Source organism: Lissotriton helveticus, chromosome 6, assembly GCF_964261635.1.
Source record: "Lissotriton helveticus chromosome 6, aLisHel1.1, whole genome shotgun sequence".
Lineage (NCBI taxonomy): Eukaryota > Metazoa > Chordata > Amphibia > Caudata > Salamandridae > Lissotriton > Lissotriton helveticus.
In genome coordinates, this window is record NC_136067.1 from 1670079971 (window position 1) to 1670102334 (window position 22364).

Sequence of the window (22364 nt, forward strand, 5' to 3'; positions counted from 1 at the left end):
ATTCTCCCTTGTGACTAAGGAGTAGTCACCCTGCATCCGCAGGCACCACCTTAAGAACACTGCGGTCTGCTGCAAGTCCTTCCTCCGGAATCCGACTGTCCAGCTCGACAAGACCCGGCTTCCCTGGCACCTCCGACCTCTACTCACCTCTACAGCCAAGCTGAGAACCGTGAGTGCGATGAGACCTCAAGGGACCGACTATTGCCAAGACTGCACGACTTCTTCACAGCAAGCCCGCCGGGTAATCTACTGGCGAGTGCTTTGGGGTCCGAGAAGCCCCGACCCTGAGCAGCTCCAGCACCGAAGATCAGCCCCCCAGCATCTCCACGATCGGCGTGGGGCCCTTCTGCTTGTTGCTGCTCACCGCGTTGTTTGGCTACTAGCCCGCTGGCTTGTGGCCTTCTGAACGACGCCCGACGACATCACTGCTGCTGGTCTGGTTGCTCCAGACTGGTTCTTGCTCCCTTCCAGAAGAGGAGCACCCCGGACCCTCCTGGTCCACTCAAGACGCCATTTTGAGTCCACCGCGTGGGCTTGAATTAGCCAAGGCTTTGTTGCCCAATCCTGGGTCCTTCGACGCCGACAGCTTCATCCATCGTGGGACAGCTCGCCCCTCCATCCTGGTCGCCGACAACGCCTCCTGGTCCGTGAGATCTGCAGAGCACAGTGTCGCCCACTCACCTAGTCGAGGTGACTACCCTCCGGTGCCCTCCTGGTGCCCCTGACTACTGGCTAGTAGTCACGAACTTGGTCCCCTCTGCTTTCAGGTGTCATCCATCTTCAAGATCCAGGCTTGGATCACTTCGAACTCTCTTCACTGGTCGCCTGCCAGCATCTTTCTTCCAGGCTCCTGGTTCGTCTACGAGGATTCCCGACGTCTTTTGAGACATATGCAGCTGCAGCCCCTGGGCTAGGTAACTTCGGCATTTCGGTGCCCCAGCATAGCCTCACTATCCAAGGGTCAGGATCCACTGTTGTTTTCTTCCTACCAGGTCGGGTTCGCCCGTGAACACTAACTTTACCTTTACTAGCTATCATAGACTTTGTCCCGCATCCCGCGTGAGAGTGCACACTCTGCACCCGAGTCCCCTGGGCCTCCTAGAAGTAATCTAACGATTCTATAGTCAAGTCCTAGCGATTCCAAAGCCTATTAGTACTGTACTTACCTGCTAGTAGTTTCGCATTCCACTTTTTGAGTATATGGTTTCCCGTGCCCCTCGGGCATTTGTATATACTGTGCTAACTTAAGTATTTTTATAAGAGTTTTGTATTGTGCTTAGCTCCCTGACTCATAAAGAGTTCAGGGTAGACTTGTTAGAAATAAATATACATTTATTTTCATAACAACTTGTGTGGTGTCCTTTCACTGGGTGTTCAAGGGGTAATGTGATGGTAAAACAGCTGGCTTAACACGCCCTCTAGAGTCTTAGCCTTAGACTGCTCGTATCCATGCTACTAGGATAGCTGGTCTATAAGGTTGACTTACAACCAATCATCAATAAGGGTTGTTTGGACTGATACAAAGTGCTCACTAGAATAGTGAACATTATATATCAGGCCAACTTCTCACATTGGTGAGCAGCGGTTGGGATTTGAGCTTGCTGTTGTTTTACCACACATATCCTAAGAATATCTTGTGAAAGATCACATAAGTACTAAAGGTACATATAACTTAGCTTAGAATACTCTGAGTTCTACTGAACCAGCTGTTGTAGCTCCTAGGGCCTAGCACACCCTAAACTACAACTCTAGCAAGGGATCAGTAGGTAAACATATAGTGTAGGTAAGTGCACCACTTACACCTCACTAGAAAAGCATGTCTACCCAGGGAGAGTCCTCAGGGACCCCTCTTGTGGTGATTGACCCTCCACAGGTCAGCTCAAGATATGCAGCTCTCAATTTCCAGGAGTTGAGACACTTGTGTACCTCCAGGAAATTGAAACAGGGGGCTAACCCCACCACTCCCTTCCTGTTGGATCTCTTAGAGACCTATGATGCTAGTAAAGCATCTCAGGGAGAGGGGAATATGTCAGCCTTAGAGGGGCACCTTGGTGATCCAGACCTCCACAACACTGTAAATGCAGTTGAGGAGGAGGACCCTGAGGAGCTCTCTGGGGATGAGGTAGACAAAGGTCTTGAGGTAGTCAGAAGGCTAACTAGGGCCAACATAGACTTGCTTGGGCTAGGATCTGGGGGACCCCCAGTACTGACCCTAAGTAGGCCTAACCTTGGAGTTAGGAGAGATAGATCTCTTTCTATGGACTCCAATAGATCTCTGCACTCTAATGCCTCTTCTCAGAGGAGAAGGAACTCTCCCCAGAGGAGATTGACTTCCCCTCAGAGACTGGAGCATGAAGCTAGGATGAGACAGGCTACTCTGAGGATTGAAAGGGAAGAACTTGCCCTGGCCAAAGAAAAGCTTGCCTTTGCTAGAGAGCAGCAGATGAGTGGGTTAGCTCCCACTGGTGGCAGCAATCTCCCAAGAGATAGAGAGAAGGGTTTAGATACTAAACACCTGACTAAGATAGTGCCCCCCTTTAAGCAAGGGGATGACATCCAGAAATGGATGGCTGCTTTGGAGAGGGCCTGCACTGTGCAGTGCATTCCCCAGAGTCAGTGGGCAGCTATACTGTGGCTCTCCTTTGATGGCAAAGGTAGAGATAAGCTCCTCACTACTAGAGTTGAGGAGGCTAACAATTACCAGGTCCTGAAAAATGCACTGGTTGATGGGTTTGGCTTAACCACTGAGCAGTACAGGTTGCTGTTCAGAGACACCCAGAAAACTCAGTCTCAGGACTGGTCTGACTTTGTTGATTGTGCCACTAAAGCTTTGGAAGGCTGGCTACTGGGTAGCAAGGTTACTGACTTCACAGGATTGTATAATCTTATTATGAGAGAGCAAGTCTTAAATAATTGTCAGAACCAGTTATTACACCAGCACCTGGTAGACTCTGATATGACCTCTCCACAAGAATTGGGTAAGAGGGCAGACAAATGGGTCAGAACCAGGATTAGGCCCAAGAACCAAGGTGGTGACCAGAAAAAGGAATCAACCAAGACTCAAGAGAAGGGTGGGAATCAATCTCCAGATCAAACCACATCAGGGCCCCAAAAATCCTCTGAGGGAGGTGGGTCCCAGAATCCTTCCAATAACCAGAAGAAACCTTATTGTTATCGCTGTAAACAGGTGGGTCATTTAAAAACTGACAGCAGTTGCCCAAAGAATAACAATAAGGAGAACATACCCCCAAGTAACATTCCCAAACCTCCTGTTACTACTAGTAGTAATCCCCCAGGTGGTGGGAGTGCCCCCAAGAATTTGGGTGCATTTACTTTGGGAGTCCCTGGGGACTCTGGCCTAACCAGGTCCCCAAACTTAGATACTCTTGTCTGTGAGACTGGCATGGGGTTTGCCAACTTCACAACTTGTCCCAACACTTTGGGCAAGTACAGACAGGAGCCCCTCATCAATGGTATAAAAGTTGAGGCCTTTAGAGACACAGGGGCTAGCATCACTATGGTGACTGAGAGTCTAGTCCCCTCAAGGCAACTTTTACCTGGTGCCACATACCAGGTGACCAATATTGATGGAGTACAGAGAGATCATCCCATGGCAGTGGTCAATCTCAGCTGGGGAGGTGTCACTGGCCACAAGAGAGTGGCAGTGTCACCAAACTTGCCTGTAGATTGCCTACTGGGGAATGATTTAGAGCTCTCAGCCTGGGCTGAAGTAGAGCAAGAAACCCATTCTAAAATGGTAAACTTCCATGGTAAGGTTAGTGGAGCAGTGATAGCCATAGCCCCAGTCCAAGATGTCCTCCCTGAACAGGTCAGGAGGGCTGTGCCAGTCACAGCCCAATCTCAGACAACTTCCTTCCCAGAACAGGTTGTCAAGGCTGTGATGGTCACAGCCCACACCCAAACTGAGCCCCCTCCTGAAAAGGTTGGGAGAGTTGTGATGGCCACAGCTCAAACTCAGACAGATAATAGTGTTGTGAAGCCTGAAACTATGGATCACTCCACTCAGACAGAGAGCATTGAGGAGGAAGAGAAATCTCCCTCCCACCAGACTTTAGGAAAGGGTCAGCCTCCTCAGGGAACTGATCTGACCCCTTGTGAAGAAACTGCCACAGAGGTAGTCAGGCCTAGCCTGGCAGAACCCCTGATGTCAGTGGACCCTTCCAAGGTGGGACCCAGTCTGGAGCAGGTAACCTGCCCCTCTCTACCCTGCCTCAGTCAGCCCAGGGCTGTAGAGGTCAGGGAGGCCAGTGTTGGACCCCAAAGGGCCCCCTGTCCAAAGGAATTCCCCAATCAGCAGATTAAGGGCACTGAAGCTAGTAGTCCTAGCCAAGTGAAAATAAAATCAACTCCTGAGGGATCCCCCTTAACTTTAGTTAGGGACCTCCCACAGATGGACACTGTTGGGCACAGCCAAACCTGGGACTTGAGGGCCCCAAACCTGACCTGTCCCTCCAGTAAGCCAAACAGAGGGACCCAACCTCCAGCTGTAGGTAGCCAGAGGTTGACCCTGAGAGCCCAAAACAACTCAGTCTTAGAAAGAAAGGCCTCTATGGTGGAAAATGATTGGAGGAAGCTGAGCCCAAAATTAGTGGAGCCTCACTTCAGTACTCCATTTCAGCACCAGCCTTTTCCTTTGCCAAAACACACCACAGGTAGAGATTCCCTATGGTGGAGACCCTCAGATACCCTTAGGGTGAGGGATTGCTTAGTGGACCATGAGATAGGGGGTAACCATGCCAGTGCTGGTACTTCCTTATATGGCCACTCAGGCAATATAGGCTTACCTGGCAAGGATAGCCTTATCTCCTTTCGTTTGGGGGGGGTTATGTAGGAAGGTAGATCCCTGACTATGGTTGCCCCCAACTTTTTGCCTGGTGTTTTGCTGGTTTTCTGACTTAGTTGACCTGGGGCCCTGCTATTCAGGACCCCAGGCCTACTGCTCTCTCTGTAAAATGGATTCCATGTACCTTAGGTACATATCTAATTGGATACTGAGTCACCTTATCAGTCCCTGTACAGTGTACCTTAGGTACCCAGGGCATAGGTGTACCCAGGGCCTACCAGGGGCTGAAGCATGTATTATGCCACCCCTGGCTGGCCATCCAAATCTGACACAACTGGCTGCTTGACAGCTGAGGCAAGGTGGTGTAATCACCCTTTGCTTTAGATATAGTATACCTATATCTAACCCTAAAAATGGACACACAGATCTCCTATCAGTCACTCCTATGGCAGGCCTTAACAATCCTGAAGGCAGAGTGCTTGGAATCGTGTGAGATGGTGCTCTGGCATGAGCTGAGCCTGTCTGCGGCTTTCGGGATCCATCCCTTAGCCGTTTCCATGATATCGCATACCATATACTCTTAAGTGCATTATAATCCTCGCGGTTATATGCCAACTCTGGTATCGCTTTATCAAAACATGTCGAGTAAGGTGTCATACGAATTGGAATACTAACCCCTCGCCAATTCTGGTGACGGGGTTAGCATTCCACCCTTCTAGAGCGACACGACATGTATGTAACCTGTAACCCCGGTTAAAGTCAGACAGAGCCTTAGCATCCACAAAATGGATGCTGCCACCGAGACACAAGTCTGCCCTCCTGCTGCTGGGAGTCCTCCCAGAGCAGGAGGCAAGGACAAAGGGTTTCCTGCCAGGGGCGGTGCCAGCACCGTCCCAGACAGGGTTTTGTGTATTCCAGGTAGGCAGGGCTACAGAGGAAGGTGACTGCAAGTGGCACCCCGGTGCTCACTGTGCATAGGCCGGCTGAAACCAGTTTCAGGGGCACTCCAGCCCCTGGCCTGGGGAAAGCCCGCCAAAGGAGAGGGGTGTAACCACCCCCCTCCTGGTCCCACCCATAGGGCAGGACTTAGTCGCGTGCCAGCCCCCTTTTCCCAGATAAAGGTAGGAACTGGCCCCCTTCCAGATTAGATCATCTTTGGAATCAAGACACGACTTTCTACGAAAGGACATCAAGATTTCTTCTTCAAGATTCTCCCTTGTGACTAAGGAGTAGTCACCCTGCATCCGCAGGCACCACCTTAAGAACACTGCGGTCTGCTGCAAGTCCTTCCTCCGGAATCCGACTGTCCAGCTCGACAAGACCCGGCTTCCCTGGCACCTCCGACCTCTACTCACCTCTACAGCCAAGCTGAGAACCGTGAGTGCGACGAGACCTCAAGGGACTGACTATTGCCAAGACTGCACGACTTCTTCACAGCAAGCCCGCCGGGTAATCTACTGGCGAGTGCTTTGGGGTCCGAGAAGCCCCGACCCTGAGCAGCTCCAGCACCGAAGATCAGCCCCCCAGCATCTCCACGATCGGCGTGGGGCCCTTCTGCTTGTTGCTGCTCACCGCGTTGTTTGGCTACTAGCCCGCTGGCTTGTGGCCTTCTGAACGACGCCCGACGACATCACTGCTGCTGGTCTGGTTGCTCCAGACTGGTTCTTGCTCCCTTCCAGAAGAGGAGCACCCCGGACCCTCCTGGTCCACTCAAGACGCCATTTTGAGTCCACCGCGTGGGCTTGAATTAGCCAAGGCTTTGTTGCCCAATCCTGGGTCCTTCGACGCCGACAGCTTCATCCATCGTGGGACAGCTCGCCCCTCCATCCTGGTCACCGACAACGCCTCCTGGTCCGTGAGATCTGCAGAGCACAGCGTCGCCCACTCACCTAGTCGAGGTGACTACCCTCCGGTGCCCTCCTGGTGCCCCTGACTACTGGCTAGTAGTCACGAACTTGGTCCCCTCTGCTTTCAGGTGTCATCCATCTTCAAGATCCAGGCTTGGATCACTTCGAACTCTCTCTTCACTGGTCGCCTGCCATCATCTTTCTTCCAGGCTCCTGGTTCGTCTACGAGGATTCCCGACGTCTTTTGAGACATATGCAGCTGCAGCCCCTGGGCTAGGTAACTTCGGCATTTCGGTGCCCCAGCATAGCCTCACTATCCAAGGGTCAGGATCCACTGTCGTTTTCTTCCTACCAGGTCGGGTTCGCCCGTGAACACTAACTTTACCTTTACTATCTATCATAGACTTTGTCCCGCATCCCGCGTGAGAGTGCACACTCTGCACCCGAGTCCCCTGGGCCTCCTAGAAGTAATCTAACGATTCTATAGTCAAGTCCTAGCGATTCCAAAGCCTATTAGTACTGTACTTACCTGCTAGTAGTTTCGCATTCCACTTTTTGAGTATATGGTTTCCCGTGCCCCTCGGGCATTTGTATATACTGTGCTAACTTAAGTATTTTTATAAGAGTTTTGTATTGTGCTTAGCTCCCTGACTCATAAAGAGTTCAGGGTAGACTTGTTAGAAATAAATATACATTTATTTTCATAACAACTTGTGTGGTGTCCTTTCACTGGGTGTTCAAGGGGTAATGTGATGGTAAAACAGCTGGCTTAACACGCCCTCTAGAGTCTTAGCCTTAGACTGCTCGTATCCATGCTACTAGGATAGCTGGTCTATAAGGTTGACTTACAACCAATCATCAATAAGGGTTGTTTGGACTGATACAAAGTGCTCACTAGAATAGTGAACATTATATATCAGGCCAACTTCTCACACTCATTAATGACAAAAGGGTCAGCTAATGTAGAGCTCTCGAAAGTGGATGGGAATGACTCACTCTGTGGGGACAGGATGCCTCCATCACCACAGTACAGGTTAAGAAAATGATCGTGCCATTGTTGCCCTGTAATGTGGTTTGGGATCGGGTCAGCTCCCCTTCTGGTAGCTTTGTTGATTATCTTCCAGAATAAAGTTGGGTCTTTCAATTGGGATGCAGATTTAAGCTCCTGCCAATGCGATTCTTTTCTATCGTGCTTTGCTAGCTCTATAGCCTTTGCGTACTCTTTCCTAGCCGCTCTTACTGATGGGGGGTCCTTTTTTCACAGAGTTAGTGATAAAACCTTCCTCTTTTCTCTGCATGTGGCCGTGTACCAGAGGTTAGTGGATCTTGGAGGGCATCCTTTCATCGCTCTGGACTTCTTAATGACAAAAAACGTTCCCAGCCTCTCTAATGTATTGTTGTAGAACTTAATGAAGGGGAAATCATGTATATTTTCATAGGCTTCATTAATCAATTCGAGCTCTACGATCTTCTGATCTATATGCTCCCTTATACTGAGCAGTTTATCTTCCTGGTGTACAACCTTGTGCCATTTCAAGCGTTGATTACAATTCGAAGGCACAACCTCTTTTGTTGACATTATCGGGGCCTTAATTGCCTTTGCGGAAGAAGATGCCCACTTTATTTGCATGCATAAAGGATTATGATCACTATCCAGGGTGTGTTTTACTTCCATGTCCAAGATGTCACCCCACATACGGGTATCCAACAGAATATAATCTATCCGTGACGGACAGCTAATCCTATTGTAAGTGTTAACCCCACACTGGTCGGAGCGTGTCCTGCCATTTAATGCTCTCAAATTATATTCTAGGGTTAAAACATTAATTTGAATCGCCCTGTGTGTCCACTTCCTAATTGGCGCTATGGTCAGAGTGGGTATAGCCCATTTCATATCCTCCTCACTGGTACCCAAGAAATCCTCCCCACTCAGAGGTTCATAAGTGCAATTGAAATCCCCTGCCACGATGATATTAGTGAGGGGGGATACAAGATAATTCAGTCTCTAATGCTGTTAAGGTGGCTGAAGATTGTGCCCCCGGGGACCCTTTCTCATACACATTAAATAACTCCACGTTAGTACCACTGGGTGACCCTCTAATTGTCAGGTGTAGGATATCCTTCGAGGGTGAATTGTGCATGGTAATGGACCAATTCAATAAGATGTTGACCCATATATGGAGACTCCCAGATGGACGGCCTTTTCCTGAGCTTACAGCAGGGATGGAATAGGTGGTGTACCCTGATTTATGTAGGGGGACCATGCTCCAAGTCTCCTGAAACAAGCAGACATCATACTTTCCGATAAATTAGTTCCATTCTGGGATAGACAATTTTTTTTGAAGGCCCGCTATATTCCAGGAGAGGAAGTGGATCACCCTTAAGTTTGTACCTACGGTCCCAACGGCGCTGTCGTCAACCCACCCAGCCCATTCAACATTATTATTATTATATAATCTTTATTTCGACATATGACTGTCATAAAAGAAACACAGAAAAATACAACTTTAAGAATGTTAAAACATCAATTGCTATGAGGAAAAAAAAAAGAAATATACACACATTATCCAACATCATGGGATGGGCGTATCCCTTAAGCTAACCCTTTAATACAACAGGAGCTCATTACCCCCTACCAGATTACACCACTCAAAATAGTTCCTTATTCCAGACATTTCCTCCTGATGTTCCACATTGAAGCCAAAAATTTCGTGACCCCAAAAACAATACATGGCGACAAGTCAGTTTTTAATATTCGGTATGATTGGTGGTACTGCCTAATGCCCAGATTTTTACAGATGGGAATAATCCACTTCTTCCTAAGGGTCATATAGGAGGGGCAGAAGAAGACCATGTGTACGTCCGACTCTAGTTCGGCATCGCACACTGGACAGTCTGCAGGGGCGTCATGGTACCATCGTGCTGTTAGACCTCTGAGCGGTAGGGAGTCATATCTCCATTGGAGGTATAACTTCCTGTGGGCGCTCGGGCTGATTATGTCCAAGACAGGCTCAAATTTGTAATTATCCTTTTGCTCAAGGAATGACATAGTTAATGACCCTATTTTGGGGTTAGATTGGTAATCAGACAAATTTTTGTGATAATATGTTTTCACCAATTCCCGCCGGGGTAGCCCACTACACGCTTCTGCAGGGTTCCTCCAAGCTTGGGGATACCCCAATCTATCGAACTCTTGCCTGATATGTTTTAACCATGGGATATTCCAGATGTTTGGCAACTGTAGGAGTTCAGTCAATTCATTCCTATAACTGGCCAATTCGGGAGTCGCCCATAGTCGTCTCCAGAAGGTAAGAGGTTTTAGACCTAGTTCCTCCTTTATTGATCTGAGTCCCAAATCTAATCTAGTGGGGAGAAGGGGCGTGCGGGGTGGTAAAGATAGCAGCTGCCTAATAAACCTGTTTTCAGTTGTGATAATGTCTGGGTGGCAGCAGTGTCCCCATAACTCGCCCCCATAGATCACCGCACCCCGTGCCTGCAACTTAAAAATTTCAAGAGGAGGAGATACAGGTTTAAAGGTAGTTTGTTTAAGGAGTTTAAAAATCCCGCCTATTTTTTGGGAAAGCTTTAGTTGGGATTTGGTCTGGTGGTGTACCCAGGTCATATCCTCGTTCAGAGTTAGGCCCAGGTATTCGAATGTTGAGACTCTCTCCAGGCAGACACCTTCTATGATAGGGTTAGGGCGAGACGTTCTCGGTGGGTAGAAGATCATATACTTTGTTTTGGATTTGTTTATTTCCAGGCCCCTGTCATGGCAGAAGGCAACAAAGGCATCCAGGACTCTCTGTATGCCCATTGGTGTCTTTGCGAGCAGCAAGGTATCATCTGCCAACATGATCGCAGAGATACCTGCTCCCGCCAACCTAGGAGCGTCCCTATTGGGGACCCTGTTCAGGTAGTCAATCACCCCGTTTACAAAGAGGCAAAACAGGGTCGGTGCTAACACACAACCCTGCCTTACCCCTCTGCCAACTGGGAAGCTTGCCGACAGGGCCCCTTGCCTCCCACATCTTACCCTTGCAAAATTCTGTGAGTGGAGGCGAATTACAATGTTTAAAAGGGGCGGGGGTATACCTAAATCCCTTAGTACGCTCCAAAGTTTCCCCCGTGGGACCAAGTCAAAGGCCGCACGGAGGTCAACAAAAACAGTATGCAGTGAGCCCCCCTTTATTTTGACCGTTTTCCAGAACAGCATCTTTAATCTAAAAATCTGGTCGACGGTGGATACCTTCTTTCGGAAGCCTGCCTGGTAAACACTCAAGATTTCTGAATCTTCTACCCATTCTAAAAGGTGGTCCAGGATCAACCTTGAAAAGAGTTTCTGCGAGACATCTATAAGGCTGATAGGCCTATAATTCAGCGGTAAGAGAGGAGAGCCCTTCTTAAATATTGACCACAACTCGGCCCTCAGCCAAGTATTGGGAGGAGCCATTACCCCTAGAATTGCATTAAAGATTTTTTGGAGATAGGGGGCCCATATCTCGGGTTCCTGTTTGTATAAATCCCCCGGTACCTTATCCAGGCCTGCCGCCTTACCCGTAGGGAGGTTTTCTATAGCTGTTCTTACCTCAGTCAAAGAGAATGTGAGCTCAGGCCAGTCACATTCCGGGGAGTATGCCTTTGGAGGTATGTGCCCCGAGGGGTCGTTAGGTGCTTCCTTATAAAGGTTGGCAAAGTGTTGTTCCCAAACCTCGGATGAAATGTTCGGTGTCACTGCTTGTTCAGGCTCCACCGAGCCTGTACTTACAATCTGCCAAAACTTACGGGCATCTTTGACCACCAAAGCTGAGGTTAGATCGGCCCATTTTTCAGCTTCCCATTCCTCCCTGGCATGCGTGTAAGGTCCCTGTATATTTGCCTCCTTATTTTTATTAGGGGCCTGCTAGTGTTTTGTTTTAGCGCCTCCAGAAGCTCCCTTTTTGCCTGTCTGCACGCCTTATTGTACCAGGATGGCTACCTGTAGTGCCCAACCTTTTTTACACCGACGGGATTTAAGGTTTCTTTTATGGCACTAACTAATGCTTTATGCAAGTTGACTAGTTTTAAATGGAAGTCACCCGGGGGGTGCTCCGGGGCAAGTGCGGCGACGCCCTCAAGTGCTGGGATAATTTGGGTATACATTTTGGCCAATTCGGTTGAGTTTTTGGCCAGCTTGTCCCATCTTATCCTGCGTCTGTTACTGGACAGTGTGGCTGTATTTAAGTTGTCACGTTCAGGTACAGGCACCTCACCAGCTCCAGGGATCCTAAGAACTAACGTCAATGGGTCATGGTCGCTCTCCTCCCTCTGTATGATCTTAAAGTCTACAATTCTTTTCCACTCCCTGCATTCAATAAACATGTAGTCTAGGCGTGCCCTCCTTCCTGACTGAGAAAAAGTAAAGGCGGGTGGCACGTCTGACTTCACACGCCCATTGCATGCCCTTATCGAGTGGGTCAATATTAGAGTTGTAATCTGTAAAGCTAATGGGGACCAGACTCTCGCAACGGGTCCAGCTACTTGAGGGATTCCCCAGACATCGTCCTCTTCCTGGTTTACTGCGTCTAGTAAACCGACCAGGGATTCGAACTGGGAATTGAGGTCACCTCCCGCCACATACATGACTCTCTCCGGGAAGTGGGTTAAAAAGGTGGACAGTTCATCGATAGTTTTCGAATTGACCGAAAGACTAACTGGCCTGGAATAAACATTTATAACTCCCAATCTAAAACCATTCGGCCACTCTAAGATCAAGCACTGGACATCATCTGAAAGTGTCTCCAGGGTCTTAACACTGCAACCCAGATGCGTTGCCACCCAAATTGTTAACCCCCCCCGAAGGGCGGCCTTTTCCTGGCCATTTAGCAGCAACTGAAAATGACGCAAATCCCGTGCGATGTTGCTCCTCCCGTGCCCATGTTTCTTGGAACATACATATGTCGGCGTGGTCAATGTATGCGCCCCAGTCTGGGCAAACTAGTTTATTACAGAGACCCGCTATGTTCCATGAGAGAATTTTAAGTAGCTTACAGTCAGTTGGCGCCCTAAATAAAAGTTTTGGGGAATGATGTATAGAAGTGTTCTCCTGACTGTTAGGCACAGGGATGACTAGAGGGTCTTTGGTACTTATCACCTCCTGTTCAGACTCTGAAATTTTTTTGGAATGGGCTGCCCCAGAACTCCTCTACTTTCCGTGGTCTTGATTCAGTCAGTCTACCTCTTCAAGACAAGTGTAACTATTGGGGTGCATGTAATTTATTTGCATTGGGAATTGATGTCTTGGGGGCCTATACCTTGACCCATCAATAGAAAAACCCACCCTAGTCCAGCCTTCATCACCCCCCAAATGCCCATTGTTGTTATTTCTTGGCGGATAAAAAAAGGAAAGCGGTAGCAGTTGGATACTAGTAGTTCCCGAGCCCCCTAGCCAATTGGTGATATGTTGGACGATCTGAGAGCTCTTAAAAGTAACCAAGATGCAATCCCCCTTAATCTCCTTTCTGGCATGCCCCACCCATGAAACCCACCTGACCATTAAGATTTCCCCCCTCAGATTTGGTGGCAATGGTCTGTGGATATTCAGCCAACTAATCACCTTATTTCTAAGGGAGTCAAATGGTTCCGTCGTGTTGGTAGTAAGTTCTGGAACTCCAGCCAGAATTGCAGTGTAAGCAGCAGCTTCTGGCGGGAGGTTGACTGTATGTGATCTAGTCAGGGGCGGAACATTTTGTACGCTTGGGACGTTTGCGTTACTCTGTGATCTTCCTCGCCTTGGGGAGGTGGTTGGTGGTGGCAATTTGGATTTCCGCACTTGTGGTACTGGGGGGGTTTGTCTTGGGAGTGGGATAGGTACAGAAGTAGAAGGAATAGGACAGGAGGGGGATGGGCTGGGGGAGCAGTTATTAATATGGGTGCGGTAGGAGGGCCTATTGCTAGATCGGCCGCTGGATTTGCGGGGGGATCTAATGCACGGGAACTAGTCCCCTAGGCTTTTAATTCATCCTTCATATCCCCCATAATTGTCTCAATTGCTAATAACCGGTTATCAATACAATCAAGTCTCCTATTCAGAGGTTCTAAAAGTCTCTCCATTACATTAGTAATAAGTAATATAGAATGGTCCCCTTCTGCCCTTGAGTTTTCACCGAAGACAAATGGGACCCCTGTCCCTGGTAGCAACACCTGTGTGTGACATAGTGGGGACATAGAAACATAGGCAGTTAGATGAGGGGATCGTTCCATTGAGTCTGGAGTTACTACTAAATTGTTAGGAGCTTTGTCCACTCTTGCCCTTTTCACCCCCTTAGATTGTCTGAATATTTTCCGTTTCGGAACTGCTCCTTCTTTAGTGCCCCTTGCTTGTCTTGAATTCAATTCAGGCCCTGTTCGTGTAGGTGAAACTGATTTGGGTGATAGATTCAAGGTAATGCCAGTGGCGGAAAGATGGGAGTCACGCTGGGAGTGTGAAGAAGACCTGAGCTGTAAAAGGACAGACTCAATGGTTTGGTCTATGCTGTCCAGTAGCGATAGATGGGTAGCCTCCAGTTATTCCTGGGAGGGAGTTATTAAAGTTAGTGATGCAGAGAGGCCTATAATTTCAGTGTCAGTAATTGACTGTGCTTCCAAGGTAGTCATAGCGTTACTTGCTGTACAATTAGTTTTAACCAAAAAATTATCCAAAGTACCTTTAGTCATGGCAGACACCGCCGTTGCTTTGATCCGGGTCTCCCTCGTGGTCTTAGTAAAGGATTCCTGAATTACAGGGAGACCAGCAGGACAGCTTAATCCGAGTAGTTTATCCCGCTTAATAGGGCTCAGATGGGTGGCCCGGTCCGGTCTCTCCTGGGCTCGAACGGGCTAAAACGGGCCCACTCTTGGCCCGGTCTTCGCCTGGCGCCCGCCCGTGCGCGTCCCGCGATACGCGTCGCGAAGCTTGCTCTTGTGGGTATTGGAGAGGGCGTGGCACCCAGGAGGCGGGATGGGGCGGGAAGAGTCTCCAGGTGCGGCTCCTCTGGATGCCGCAAGCACTCCTGGGACTCGCAGTCCCACTCTCTATTCAGCGCCTCCGACGATACACCCAGCAGGTCTGGGGATGACTTTCAAAGGACACAGGATGCCTTGCTGCTTTCATCACAACTACAAGCGGCTCCCGCGAAGCGGGGGCCGCGAGTCGCGGCTTTGTCCACCCAGGAGGCGGGATGGGGCGGGAAGAGTCTCCAGGTGCGGCTCCTCAGGACGCCGCAAGCACTCGTGGGACTCGCAGTCCCACTCTCTATTCAGCGCCTCCGACGATACACCCAGCAGGTCCGGGGATGACCTTCAAAGGACACAGGACGCCTTGCTGCTCTCACCACAACTACAAGCGGCACCCGCGAAGCGGGGGCCACGAGTCGCGGTTTTGTCCACCCAGGAGGCGGGATGGGGCGGGAAGAGTCTCCAGGTGCGGCTCCTCAGGACGCTGCAAGCACTCCTGGGACTCGCAGTCCCACTCTCTATTCAGCGCCTCCGACGATACACCCAGCAGGTCCGGGGATGACTTTCAAAGGACACAGGACGCCTTGCTGCTCTCACCACAACTACAAGCGGCATTGGATCTTTCTATAGCTAGGTTATTGCAACAAAGGACAGGACCTCCACTTTCCCTACTTAATAAATCAGTTGAGGAGTTCAGTTGCTGGGCCTTATCTAGTCAATTTACTCTATTGAGACCGGATCCTCCGCCCAACCTGGCCGGTGACCAGAGCGGAAAGTGTCTGATCTGGATAGCAGAGTGCCCGGCGGGGACTGTACGAAACTCAAGGGCCAGTAAGTTCTCAGTGATTACTCCGTTGATTAACTGCAACTCAATGGAGTCAGTCTGGGAGTTAGCCGAAGAGATCCTCTTTACACTTACCATGTCTTCCCTAATGATTGACCTGCAGCCCCTTACATGTCGTAACTAGTGAATCGCTTTATTGTGAAGAGATTCACTGCTTTCATAGCCTTGACTGTTGGTATATTTTGGGACCTTGGTCATTTAAACTATTGTGGGGGGGATTCCCTGGGGGGGGGGGGTACTGCTCCCTAGCATACTTGCTCCAGCCTGCCTACTCAGGCCTTCCTGTAGTGGACGGAAGCTTCGATAACCTGGTTTGCTAGAATGTAGACCTGAGGTTTTACCTATGTCTCCCCAATCTTTGTCAGTCTCAGCATAAGATCTAGTAGTGCTGGATGGAATAGACGTACCAGAAGGGCCGTGGGCTAGATTGCCTGACTCTATAAATGGCCAAGCACCATCCCTCACTTGGTTGGGTGGCAATACCCTAGTTGCTGAACTCATTTGGATAGATGGTAGGAGCGGAACACGTGTGACAGAAGGGTGGTCTGCTCTACGAGTTAGCTCCTCAACCATCAATCTCAATGAGGCCAATTCCCTTTCAAGAAATTCTACTTTCTGCAATAATCCCTTATTTGCACGGCCACAATTAGAGCAAGCTGTTACATCAATCGAGGGTTCTATGGCCGTATGTTCACTCGCTGGGTCTGCTAAGATACCCTCGGTAGTTTGTTCTAGTACTGCAAACCTGTTTGAGCAGGGGAGATGTGTCTCAAGTTGGAAGTCATGTAGGGCCCCTTGAATGGTGGAATCCACTGCCATGTTTAGGGTTTCAACTATCGTGATTTCCTCTGTGGCCCCTGCTAATGAGCTATAGACTTCGCAAATGGGAAGCTTTTGGGTTGGCTTCTTAATAAAAAATTAAAGGGATTACCCGTTTCTGGGTCTGCATAAGAGCCTCCTCGAGGGGATCTATGGTTTCCACTGCATCACTAGTTTTGTTCACTCCCAAAACCTCTTCGAACTCATTAACAACAGCTTCAATTCTGGTGAAGACACAGTTACTGGCTGCATGGGATACTTTTTTTGCCTTTTTCCCCTTCTTGGTTGCTAAAGTTGACCCCCCGCCCTCCATTGTTTTTCATTTCCCCATTTGCGAAATTAACTTAACAAAGTGCAAGGCAGTTCTCAATCAAGTTTGTTAACGATAGTCTCACAGTGGTGAGCTTAACAGATAAACACTTACATGGCACGCGGCACCCCGCCTGTTGGAAGAACAGTACCTTAAGTCCTTATGCCTCGTGAACCAGATGTAAGGGGGGCCCTGCCCTGCCTCTTCCTGGCGATGACGGGCGAAGAAGGGTCCACCCTTGGCCCAGGCTCTGCCGGGCGTGCGCCCCGCCATCCCCGCAGCAGGAATCAAAGGGCGTTTTATTGCTGTTGATGATGATGAAGGAGGGGCCAAGTCTCTCCCCGCAGGCTCCTGGGGATGCTAGTTCTCCTAATGCCCCCACAGGTACAACAAAGCATCTCCCGCGAAGCGGGAGGCGCGAGGAGCTGACATGCTGCCGCTGGTGGAAAGGGAGGGGCCAAGTTTCTCCCCGCAGGGTCCTGGTGATTCTAGTTCTCCGAATGCCCCCACAGGTAGAACGAAGCATCGCCCGCGAAGCGGGAGGCGCGAGGAGCTGATATGCTGCTGCTGGTGGAAAGGGGGGGCCAAGTCTCTCCCCGCAGAATCCTGGGCATGCTAGTTCTCCGAATGCCCCCACAGTTACAACGAAGCATGAATAGTGTTTCTGAGATTAGATGCTGCCCATTTGTTTTTGGTTGAGTGAACAGGTAGGGCCTGAATGTTTAGATAACTACATGGATAGTGCCTGGGTAATTGAATAAGCGCATCAGTAGTGCCTGGTTAATTAGATGAGTGCATAACTAGTATCTGCGTGACTGCATGAGTCCATTGTTAAAGCTTGAGAGATTGGATGAAAGTAAGTATATTGCTGGGGTGATTGTATTAGTGCAAGAGTATTACCTCAGTAATTAAATGACTGCATTGGTACTGGATGGGTGATAGGTATACTACAATGATACTCTCTACATAATTAGTAACCCTGTGTGGAGCTTGTAGTAGTAGCACTCCGTGGAATTTCACTGAGTTTTTAGAAAACTCATTGAAAGCCATTAGAGTTCAGTGGCTGGTGGAGTGACTTATTGCCCCCCTGCCCTCCTGCATCCCCCTGCTAATCTCCCAGTCCCCTCCCTCCCTCTAAAGCCCCTATCTCCCTCCCGCTAAACTCCCCACTGCGTAGTTCCTGCTGAGCTGAGTAAGAGACTTACCGTTCTCTTCCAGTCCCACGGTGTCCAGACTCCTGCCTGCTCCGCTTCTGCTGCTGTGGCTCACTTCACTCGCCTTTCTCGACTTGACTGCTCCAATTCAATTAATTACCACATGGCGTACTGCGTGAAGGTATGCCTTACCCTGGGGTCAGGCATGCCTTCATTCAGTATGCCATGCGCACTTCAGTTCTTCCTGGTAATTATGAACTCGAGCAGCGGAAGGTGAATGGAGCGAGCCACAGCGGCAGAGCAGGCAGGAAATCTTGGGGCTGGAGGAGTACGTTAAGTCTTACTCCACTCCCCTGCAATTGCGGAGTTTTGGAAAACTTGCATTCCAAATGGAGTGTGGAGTTTTAAAACACCGCAAACTTTGCTGGTGGAGTGGAGTTATCCACCCACCCTTAATAATTGGATGAGTGCATGAGTAGTGCCTGAGTGTTTCATGAGTGCATGCATGTACCTCAGTATTTCAATGACAGCATTGGTTGCGAGTGGATGTTTAGATGGCTGCATAGGTGACGCGCAAATGTTTATAATGATTTCATAGTTACAGCCTTGTTAATTGATATGTAAATAGTTTGTACCTAGGTGATTAGATGAATATATGGGTAGTGCCTGCATAGTTCAATGACTATATAATTTCTGCCTGCCTGATTGCAAGAGTACATATGTAGTGTCTGGGTAATTAAATAACTCCATGGATAATGAATCACTGATTTGATGACTGCCTGACTAGTGGCTGGGTGATTGCATGAGTGCCTGAATACTGCATGACTGACTGTGAAAGTACCTTCATTGCTGTTAGATACATCACAGTTGTGACTATATCTCTGACTTATTCTTTGTCTCCTTCTGTCAGTATCAAACTACCAGTGTTACTGCATATATGCTTTTCTTCTGAGCTTTGTGTGAGTGAAGTCTAGATATCACACTTGATATATAATTGCAGGCATGGCTCTCTAGAAACATAAATTGCTTTGGTACTGAGCGTGTACAAGCATCAGTAAGTTTCTAAAACAGAAAACATTTTGAAATTTTTCAAAGCACAAAACCTTTTGTGAATGGCATACCTACATAATTTCTCAAAAACTTCTGCTTCTAAAACATATATTCAGCATATCTCAAACAAACGTTACACTTGAAATGAAGCTAGCACAAGAAATCTCAAGGCATTCTGCATTATTTATCCTCCTCAATTTTAACCAAAATCATGTTTAAAGAAAAAACACTACCCTCACCATATACATGACATTTTCATCAGCCTTACTGAACATAGATCATCATGTAAACATATATGCGATTTCTTAAAAGATGTACACCTTAACTTAAAGCCACCTTTCTGCATCTTTAAGTAAAGTCAAAAGTCCAACGTATATATAGCTATGTGCAAGCACCAAAATATTATCTCACCATCTAAGCATCTGCAAAACAGTCACATAAGTTAAAAACCACATTGACAAACACTTCCCAATGCATACCTAACAAGTATTACTTCTTTCTAATTCATATACAGGCGGACAACATGTTCTCATCTTTTGTTTCTGACTACACCATTCCTGTATAATAATGTTGCTAAAAGTACTACTACTCCCAGACCGCAAATACCATATGTATCTATTATCCACATGATGTTTAGACATTTCAAACATTCTTAGTTCCTTGTAGCAAATTTCCCCAATACTATACTGTTATTTTTCAATAAAATACACAATATAATAACGAGTCACTAATTCATTTTTCTCTTACTTCCCAAAATATTCACCACTAGTCTCGTAAGCACATACCCTCTAATAGATAATGTTCATTTCATATATTTTTTCACATCACTGTGATACTCTTTTTTTCATCAAAATCCCATATACATCTTCACTTCTAATGTAGTTTATTTAAAAGATTAAAACGTTATGTACATACCAGTAAATTAAGTTAATAAATTATATTGTTGTTTTAGCTCTCTGTGGATACTTTTGACACTGTAAGGATTTGTAAAAACTAAGCACAAGAATGGTACTCAACTCTCACACAAAACAACTCTAAAGTGGCAATCACTTCCACTTTCCACTCTATCAATATGAGAAAGGCAGTAAATGTAATTGTGTCTTTCATTTTAGACTATTGCATTTCCACTCGTGAATGGCAAGCATCTGTTAACCCTTTCCCTCGTTTTCAAAACGAGGTTCCTGTTGGGCCATTTACATGATGTTTTTGCGGTCATCTCAGATTAATCACAAAACAAACTGGAGTTCAATCCAATAGCTAGCTTCATTTTTTTTATGTAAATGCTACTCAACATTTTATTACATAGTTCTGAGAAACAAATTAAAACTTGCCATTACTTATATTGCGTCATCACTCCTCAACTTTAAAAAAAATTGTACTGTCTCTTTAACACCCTCCGCCCCCAATACACTCATAGCTCAGTGTACCTAGCGACCTAGTGGAACCAGTAGGTCACAAGTTCACAGTACTTTCTAGAAGGAACATGATACTTACAAATAAGATACATCAGGTGTGCTATACTACACAGATTCAAAAGCATAGCCATGCCTGTATTAAGTTTCTTTTTTTAAACCACAGTCAATAATAAGACTTCTTGCTAAGGCATCCAATACACTACCTAATTTTATTCACTTTCATGCTGACAGCCTCAAATGAAATATATATTTTCTTTAAAAAGCACCACCATATTATCTGCTTTTCCTTTGGAAAACTGCCTCATTCAGCTCCAGCCTTCTACTGACTACTGTTGCTCCTTTACTTCAAAATGCTTAGAGTATGAATTGTGGGCCACAGCTCTATCTATTGGGCTAAAGTGGTTGCTTAAAAAGAGAGGTATTGAAAGAGACTTGGGTTTGCCACATGTGCAGATTTAATAGTTTTGACATAGAGAGTTAAAGTTTCATCAGTTGCTGGCTTTGGTAGGGCTGTAAATCCTAATGAAAGAAACCTTTGCAGAACTGATGTCACTTTTCCCTTATACTGTCTTGGTGTGCTCTAATATATGCAAAAGACTGAAATGGAAGGGGTCAAATCACTTCTGTCCACAGATTGACAAAGCCAGGAAACATGTTAATAAAACTACTTCTGCATTCCTCAGATGCCATGGCATCTGAGGAATTCCATGTATTTTGACATGCATGGAATTTATTGAAATGATGGACTGCACTTTACAGATGAAGGCAACAGGGTGTTTCTAGGTAACCTGAAACTCAGCATCCAGTCTTATGTGTAGTAGCCATATACACAGACGCAACACAAAGGCTGTATCCAGAGCCACTCTAGTACACAAAACATTGTTCATTTTCTTTAAAATGATCCTTTTTTTTGGGGATCTTTGTGACGATGGCGCAATCCCCAAGAATACATCTTGAGAACGGAAAACAAAAGCACACATTCAATGGCCACCAACACATCCAAAAATAATATGTAATTAAAAATCCCTTCTGAACATTACACTACACATATTACTATATAAATACTTCTTCCAAAGTATGTTTGAACTGATATTTTTCTACTAAGTTTCATTGAAAGCCACCTTTAAGATCTATTTTCCGTTTTTTCCCATTATTCACGTCATCACGATGACATTGTTAACCGTGACGAAAGAGCCTTTGTCATAAAGTCTAAAATACATGTATAAACAAAGAATAAAGTATTTTCCACATGAGGGGTTTCTTACAGTATTCTCAGTAGGGCTGGGCGTAGTTCGCCAAGTAGCGTTACGCGAAGCTACGCAAAGCGCACTTCGCACTACGCGAGCTACGCATAGCACTATGTGAACTGCATAGTAGCATGTTCGCACTGTGCAAGATGCCATTTTCAATGATTGCACAGTGCGGACAAGCATCCGGCACTGTGCAATCATTGAAAACGGCATCTTGTACAGTGCGAGCTGTAGTTTTTTGCCACTTGAGTAGATTTTTACTCGAGTGGCAACTTTCTCAACGCGGACTGGTAGTTTCTCATCGTGAGCGGTCGTGAGCATACATGACCACTTGCAATGAGAAACCTCCCTGGTGTTGAGACTCTCGCTGGGAGGTTTATTTTCCATGCTCGCAATCGGCAACGTGATGTTGCTGATCGGGAACGAGGAAAAAGTCTCTCTGGGATGGCATTTTGCTTGCTCGCAATCTCCAACTTGATGTTGAGGACCGCGAGCAAGCAAAAGATGACTGCGGCACTAACTTACACTACTCGTGTTTGCACTGTTCTACATGCATTTCGCGAAGTGCAAAGTAGCGGAAACTTCGCAAACTACGCGAGCGTAGCGTAGTCCTTTGCCCAGAGTTAATTTTTGGTCATGATTTTCTAGCGAGTTTCGATAAAAACCATCCTTCAATGCTATTCTATATTTTCACGGTGACTCCGGAGACCGTGATGATGCCATTAATCGCTATTCCCCAGGACATGTTGTGAAAATAGAAACGAAAGTAGACATTCAATGACCTCCAACACATCCAACAATTAAAACTATATAATTAATTCTAACCATCACAGTAGGTAACTTACTATATAAATAGCTCTATCTAAACATTATCAGAATCTCAATATCTCTATAACAAAC